The sequence below is a fragment of the Mandrillus leucophaeus genome, unplaced genomic scaffold (genome assembly GCF_000951045.1).
Source record: "Mandrillus leucophaeus isolate KB7577 unplaced genomic scaffold, Mleu.le_1.0 Scaffold663, whole genome shotgun sequence".
NCBI lineage: Eukaryota > Metazoa > Chordata > Mammalia > Primates > Cercopithecidae > Mandrillus > Mandrillus leucophaeus.
The window spans coordinates 1,757,478-1,764,957 of NW_012107175.1; positions in this window are offsets into that span (position 1 = coordinate 1,757,478).

The following is a 7,480-nucleotide window of genomic DNA, read 5'->3' on the forward strand; positions in this document are numbered from 1 at the left end:
GTACAGTCTGTTCACCACATTTCCTCTAAAGAAGTTGCACTGCATCACAGTTCGATACCAATTTCTTCTATGACCTTAAATATAGCCCTGAACTTCTCTGTCAAGGAAGAAGTGAGGAGGTTTCAACAAGTGATCAGAAACGATTCTTTTATGTCTAAGACTCTAGGATGATTTCCTCCCTGCCCTGATAGGCTGCTCTTCCAAGTATGACCTCCTCATTGTTCCTCTGCTCTACCACACACTCGTTCCCCTCCCAAAAGGCTGCCCAACTGTAGTGACCTGTCTAGAGAGGCTGTGATAGTGACTTGTGATAAATGACTATTAGCACATTTACCAATCAAGGTCTTGTTTGCAATTCGGTTGTGGGCCAAAATTATGTTTGTTTTAACTGAGGTCTTTAGCTTATTTCAGGCAGAGATCTGGGCTGGAATGTCACCTTTGTGTCTAATTCTCACACACTGTACTATCTTAGCAGTCACATTTTAGTTTCTTGAGATGATAATTTATAGGAAAAAATAAAAACTTTCTGCAGCTAGTCATTTTAGTCAATGATCGCTGAGTGACAGGTAAGCTCCTAATAAATAAATTCGCCAACACGGTGACACCTCAGGTTTCTGAAGCATGTGGGAATGAGTCATCTGGAGAGTTGTTTTTCTAATTCCTGGAAGTATTTATTTCTTTCCGCTCATCAGAGTTTTTTAACTATTTAATTTATACTACAAAGTACTTATGTCACTTTTTTAATGACTTAACAGGAGCTATCACTCATTGCTTATACCAAGAACTGGGTACTGTGCTAATTGGCAGGTTCCACACACCACCTAACTTCATAATCAACAATGCTCTGAGGGGAATAAGCAACATGCCAATATACAGTCAGTATATGGGGACCAGATTCAAATGTAGAATTACTGTCTTCAAAGGCTCTGTTCTAAATATAGATGCCCTTACTTTCACTCTTATAATAATAAGATATCCTCAAGATCAGATGAGCTGTTCAGTGCTGTTTACCCAATGGCATAAAACTTCACCTTAGATACATATTTTAGTGGGTAGGTACTACATGTTAAATTGTGCTCCCTCAAAAAGATTTGTCGAATTCCTAACCTCCAGTGCCTCAGACTGTGATCTTTTTTGGAAAGAGGGTTTTTACCCAGATAGTCAAGTTAGAATGAGGCCACTAGTGTAGGCTCTAATCCAGTATGACTGGTGTCCTTATGAAAAGAGGAACTTTGGACACAGAGGAACGTACATAGAGTGAAGATGATGTGGATATAGAGAGGCACAGGGAAGATGACAGGTGAAGATGGGGGATTGATGTGATGGGTCCATCAGCCAAGGAATGCCAGAGATTGACAGCAAACCCATAGAAGCTGCAAGATACCTGGGAGGAGTTTCCTTGTGAGGTTTCAGAAGAAGCATGGGCCCTGCTGGCATCTTGATTTTGGACTTTCTACCTCCAGAACTGTGAGAAAATAAATTTCTGCGTTCTTCAAGCCACTGTTTGTCGTACTTTGTGACAGCAGCTCTAACAAATGAATGTAGTAAATACATTTTTATTGTTTTCTTTGCTGCTAATTTCATCTTTGCTTCTCTAGTAGGTGCTACTCAGAGCACCTTCTGTCCAAACTCCTAACATGCCACTTACAATACATTATGGGATAGAAGACCAAGTGGCAAAACTTGTTAGTATTGTTTGTGAAATTAAAGTAATCCAAGAGAATATTCAGTAAGTCAAGTCCAATGGCTTTAGTATATGGTAACCTATTTTAATGTTGCCAGAGACTATCTTTGCTTACTTTTGTATTTCAGGTTTGGAAAGATATTTTCAGTATCTGTGGCTTTTTAATACCATTTCTCTTGCTCAAGGTGTTTTGTTTTGCTTTTATATATCTATTAGGAAAGTTAAATCTTTTCCATTGTACCAAAGCTCCATGTTCAGTATGAGAAAACTTAAAGTCTAAAAATTATGTGATTACTTACATTGTGTGTGTTCTGTTTGATGCTGGCTTTCTTTCAGTGTGTTGATAATAGTTTCTGTTTGTTGCAGTGGAATAATAGACTTTGGTTTTAGGCTATCATCTGTGGGCATTAAGAAAATGCCCTTTCTTTTTGTTTTGGTAAATCTTCTTTTCAGTAGACCACAAGCCCTTGCAAATGTTCTCTTTTTCTAACTCTCATAGCAGAAGGGCCACTTGAGCCTCAAAACAAAACGGCAGTGCAGTAATGAGGGTATTAGGTTGATGTGTTCTATTCAGCACCTGCTCCCGAGCTACCGAATAATGAATGAGCATGAATTACACATTGTGAAAACAGGAGAATCTGCCTTCTTTGTGTTGTAGGCATCAAGCAGTTTCAAAAGGGCTTTGCAACTGTGTTTCTCACACAAAGCCACCCATTTGTGAAAACCCATGTGAAAAGGCAAAGAGAACTGCTTGTGTACAGGTTAACATTTAACTAGACAGGCAGAGCTTTTAATAATTTCTATAAGGTTAAGGGTTTCGTTAATATGCAACCTGTGATTTGGTCCAAGTTCAATTTCACTTTGCCCAGAATACATTATAATATAAAGCTTAAGCTTTATTCTTTCAGGTTTAGTTATTTAACACGTAACATTGATCAGTTATGCATGTTGGACACAGAGCTCTGAAAAGAGCTTTGACATATAAAACTATGGTTTTAGTCCTCTTAGAGCTATGACGTTTGGTAGGTTAGGTGAAATAGACACATTTTTGACTTACAATATTTTCAGCTTACAATGGGTTTATCAGGGCGTAACCCATTGTAAGTTGGGGAGCATCTGTACAATGGTACAGATATATATATAATGCATATAGTTTTATATCCTTTTAAGACATAATATGAAGATATTTTATTTGCTCAAACCTTGTTATGCAGTTTTCCACTGTAATATTCACATGTTGACAGTGAGGCTATTTGCATAGCGTTTATCACCAGCAATGGACAGCAGCATTTGAGTTATATACTGGCTCTGCCAGTTACAAGACGGGCAACTTGGGCAAGACACTCAGCATCTCTCAACCTCATTTGTTTTATCCGTAAAATGAAGATAGCTATACATACTTCACAGGCTGTGGTGAGGATATATTCTAATGAATATACAGTCTTACATAAAAACATTCAATACATTCTAGCTACTCATGTATATTAATTTATGATACCCATTTGCTTTGAGTTATCTTCTTTGCAATAAGCTGTGGGAAAAACTTACTGTTCCTTCTCATACTCCAGGATACATCATCACCCAAATCATTATACATTCTTATATAATGCAAACATTAAGAAACAATAATCATCTCACTAAAAAGCAGAGTGTGGTATGTTAGCGAGATTAAGAGGCTTTGGAATAGTTACATCAGGGATCAATTTGTGAGCTGTATGACTTTAGGCAAATTAATAAACTGAATTTCTTTAAATTTTGTTAAATAGGTATAATAACATTATATATAAGAAAGCAGGAAAAATATGAGCAGCTCCCATGATAATGCCTGTAAAATCAGGAGTGCTTAATAAATGGAAGTCACACTGCAATTTTCCAGATAATTGTGAAACAACTATGGGCCATTACAAAGCCATAGGAAATTAGAAGTGAGGAGTAATTTGGAGGTTGGCAAGCCCTACCTTCATCTAAAGGTAGAGTTCTTCTGCAGTCTCCCTAACAAGGAATCATCATACCTCAAGGATGGGATAGTCACTACCACATAAAGTAGTTCATTTTCGGACATGCGTAATCATTAGAAAGTTCTTCTGTTGGTTCACAAATAGCCTTATGTCTCTGTTGCTGCCTGTTGGAGTTTTACTAAGTGTGCAGTCAGGCAGAGCTTCCACTCAGTAACCACCCACTAGTACTGTTGTACTGGTAATTTATGGACGGCGGCCATTCTTACTGGTCCATGTCCCATTCTGATTTGTGTTCGTGCCATTTTTAAGTGTTTTGAATATTAACCCTGGTATCAGATAAACATGGAGTCTTGACTTTTTCCATAGTAGTGAATAACAGTAGAATAGTAACATCAGATTTGTGTGCCACTGTGGTCCCATCTATGAAATAGGGATAATAATTGTATGTGGTTCATAAAGTTGTTTGAGGATAGTGTGGAATAAAGTATAAAAAGGGCTTAGCTTGGTTTCTCAAATACTGCAATAAATGAAATCTGTCATCATGATGCTGTCACAATGGTTCAATAATTGAAAACATTGATTCATCATTTAACATCCTCAGCTTATCAGTTTCTCACTATCTAGCTCTTCTTACACCGGACACTTCCTAAGTATTCGTTCGATGTTTTCTGGAAGTTAGTTGAACAATTACTGTGTGCCAGATACTACACAGTAGTCCCCCTTGATGCATGAGGGATACATTCAAGACCCCCAGCGGATGCCTGAAACTGCAGATATTTCCAAACCCATATATACTATGTTTTTTCCCTTTTGTACATACCTGTGATAAAATGTGATTCATAGAGTAAGAGATGAACAATAACTAATAATACAACGATTATAACAATACGCTGGAGTAAAAGCGTGTGAATGCAGTCCCTCTCTCAAAGCATCTGATTGTACCATACTTACCTGTTTTTGGACCACAGTTGACTGTGGGTAACAAAGCAAAACTGCAGATAAGTGGGGAATACTATACTACGAGTTTTACATGTGCCATTTAACTAAATCATTACAACTCTATAAAGTAGATATGATTATTGTCCTCAGTTACAGATGTGGAAGGCTGAGTCTCAGAAAGTTTTATTACTGACATGGTTTTGTTCTCAACAGAAAACCTCATAATGGTTTAAACAATAAAGAGATTTATTATCTTATAAAATCAGAAAACCCAGATGTGTGCTGGACTTGGAGGGTATCTTCATTGAACAACCCAAGAGTATCACCAATTAACTGGTTTTTTTTCATTCTCTTCTCTCCTTTCCATGTGGTCGCTTCATCCTCAGCCTTTTCCTCCATGTGATTGCAAGAAAGCTGCCTGCTGCCCAGGGCTGCATGCTAAATTCTTTAAATCTAAAGAATCACACTCCTTCTCAAAACTTTCCCCAGGACAGCAAGGAAGCTTTTTCCTCAGAAGCCCACAGCGTAACTCTTTCTGATACTCAGTGGCTTAAATTGGGTCATCAGCCCATCCCTGAACCAATAACAGGGCCTGTGGGATGGGATAACTCTTACTTAGACCTGACTCACATAATCCTTCCCTACAGTCAGGGTGGAGTAGGTTTCCCAAAGCACACAGAATACAGTGTGTGTGTGTGTGTGTGTGTGTGCATGAATCTGTGTGTTACAGGGAAGTGAAAATACCCAATTGAAAATTGAAATGATTAAGAGAATGAAGAATGCATATTAGAAAGGCAACCAAAATGACCATTAGTAAGCTGCACAGTCAAGATTTGAACCTCAGCCATTTGACTACAGAATTCATACTCTTAAACCTCTACTATCTACTGCTTCCCAAATCAACCTAGAAATCCTTGGGGTTGGATAGGACCATTTGTGTTTGAGACTATTACCAACATTACTAAGTACTATACTAATATACTCATGCAACCTAAAGCATATATATATGTGAAGAGTGTATATATACACATATACACATATATACATACACACTCATACACTACACACAGTATAGCCTATACAGGGCTCATGTTTAATCTACATACACTGGTCTGGTCATATCAGTTGTATTTCAGTGTATGGGCTGATGAAGAGCTCATGCCTGAACTTTCCTGCTACTCCAGCCCCTTTTCCAATCTCCCCCTCATTCCCCACCTGCTCCCTCCCTTGACCCAGAAACTGAAGTGCTAACTCCTGGCCCAGGAGAGGTCCTTCAGGGCACTGCTCCGAGCTTCCATCACCATCCCTTCTGATGACTGATGACTGTGTTGTTCTAGTTGTTAAATATTTTGTCTATCACCTCTGGTTATTTGTAAGTATATATACTTACATGGAATACTATATATGCCCACTATACTTCAGTAAACTTTAGTATGCTAAGCTCTAGAGAGTTTAGATCATTTGTCCAAGATTACATAATGAGTGACTGGGATTACAACCAAAGATTGTCAGGTACAATCTTAGGAGGATGATACCTAGTAGTCTTTAATCATCTAACCCTGACAGCTTTTCACTTCTGCCCCTGTTCCAAACTGTTTTTCCTTATAATTTTCCCTCACTCCCTCTTAACATAGATCTGTTTTTTGAGACCAATAGCCCATGTGTGACACCCTAAATAATATGTTACAGAATTATATGTATAGTATTTTTCCCCTCTCCAGAACTTGGCAATGGCCCAATCTAAGAGACTGTTATGTGGCAAAGAATTATATACAAACTATGGACCATCAGAAGGCCATGGGACACTGAAGGAGTTGATTTTGGCTTGGATATGCCAATTTCCTTGTTTGCTATTTTCATGTACATGTATCTGATATAGGATTGCAGGGTGAGCAACTTGACTCCGGAGGAGACTCAATGAAGGGATGTAATTAGCCTGTTAACTCCACTAATGTCTTGTAAAGTCATTCAAGTGAGAACAGCAGATATATCAATTCCTCCTTGGATACTGCCACAGGAGCATTGTATTTCCACTCTGCTATTTATAGTTCTCACAGCTGGAATCAGCTGGTTCAGCAGGACATGGCTCTTTTTGTTTTATCAAACCAAGATGCAATGAAGAATTTCCAAAGTATGCATCTTAGAATTTCCCTTTATCACTCCCAAAATTCCATAGTCCCTCTGAAATCATAGGCTCATAACAGGCATAAATCACTTCTTATTTATTACTCTTACTCTAATACATACTCATACACTTACTAGAAAGTGAAGTTTCTTAGTTGGCCAATGGTAAATATGGCACATCTGGCACACAGTGTTTGTTTGGGTTGTTTTTGGGGTGGGGATTAGTTGTTTTGTGTTTTGTTTTGTTTTCTCTTCTCTTCTCTTCTTAGGGGAAAAAAGACATGCAGGGCTTAGTATTCCAAGAATTTGAGAAACCAGGGAGCCACGATTCATTCATTTTTATGACAAATAGTTACTCGAGCACCTACTTTATTCTTGGGTACCTTTATGAGTCCAGGAGCTGCTGCATTGAACAATACAGAAAAGAAGTCATGTAAGTTCACTTAGAACTTACATGCTAGTGGGGACTGGGGGTTGACAGAATGAAGCATTCTTACAAAGAACATTAAAAGTGAACTATGGGCAGGAATTGAGGATATGAGAGTTTTGATGTATAAAGAAAAAGTGACAAGGTCAATAATTGGTGGTCTTAGTGTGACAGATATGCCAGTTTGGAAATTGTATTGGATAAATGCTAGTCAGGGGCTAGGCTGTAGTTATGACAAGGGAATGATTAAGGAAGTGAGAATAAGGAAACTATTGGTGTAGGGTGGATGAAAAGATTCTTGGAGGCAAGTCAAGGAACTGAGAGGCCAGGGTGTTGGATGGAGCATTC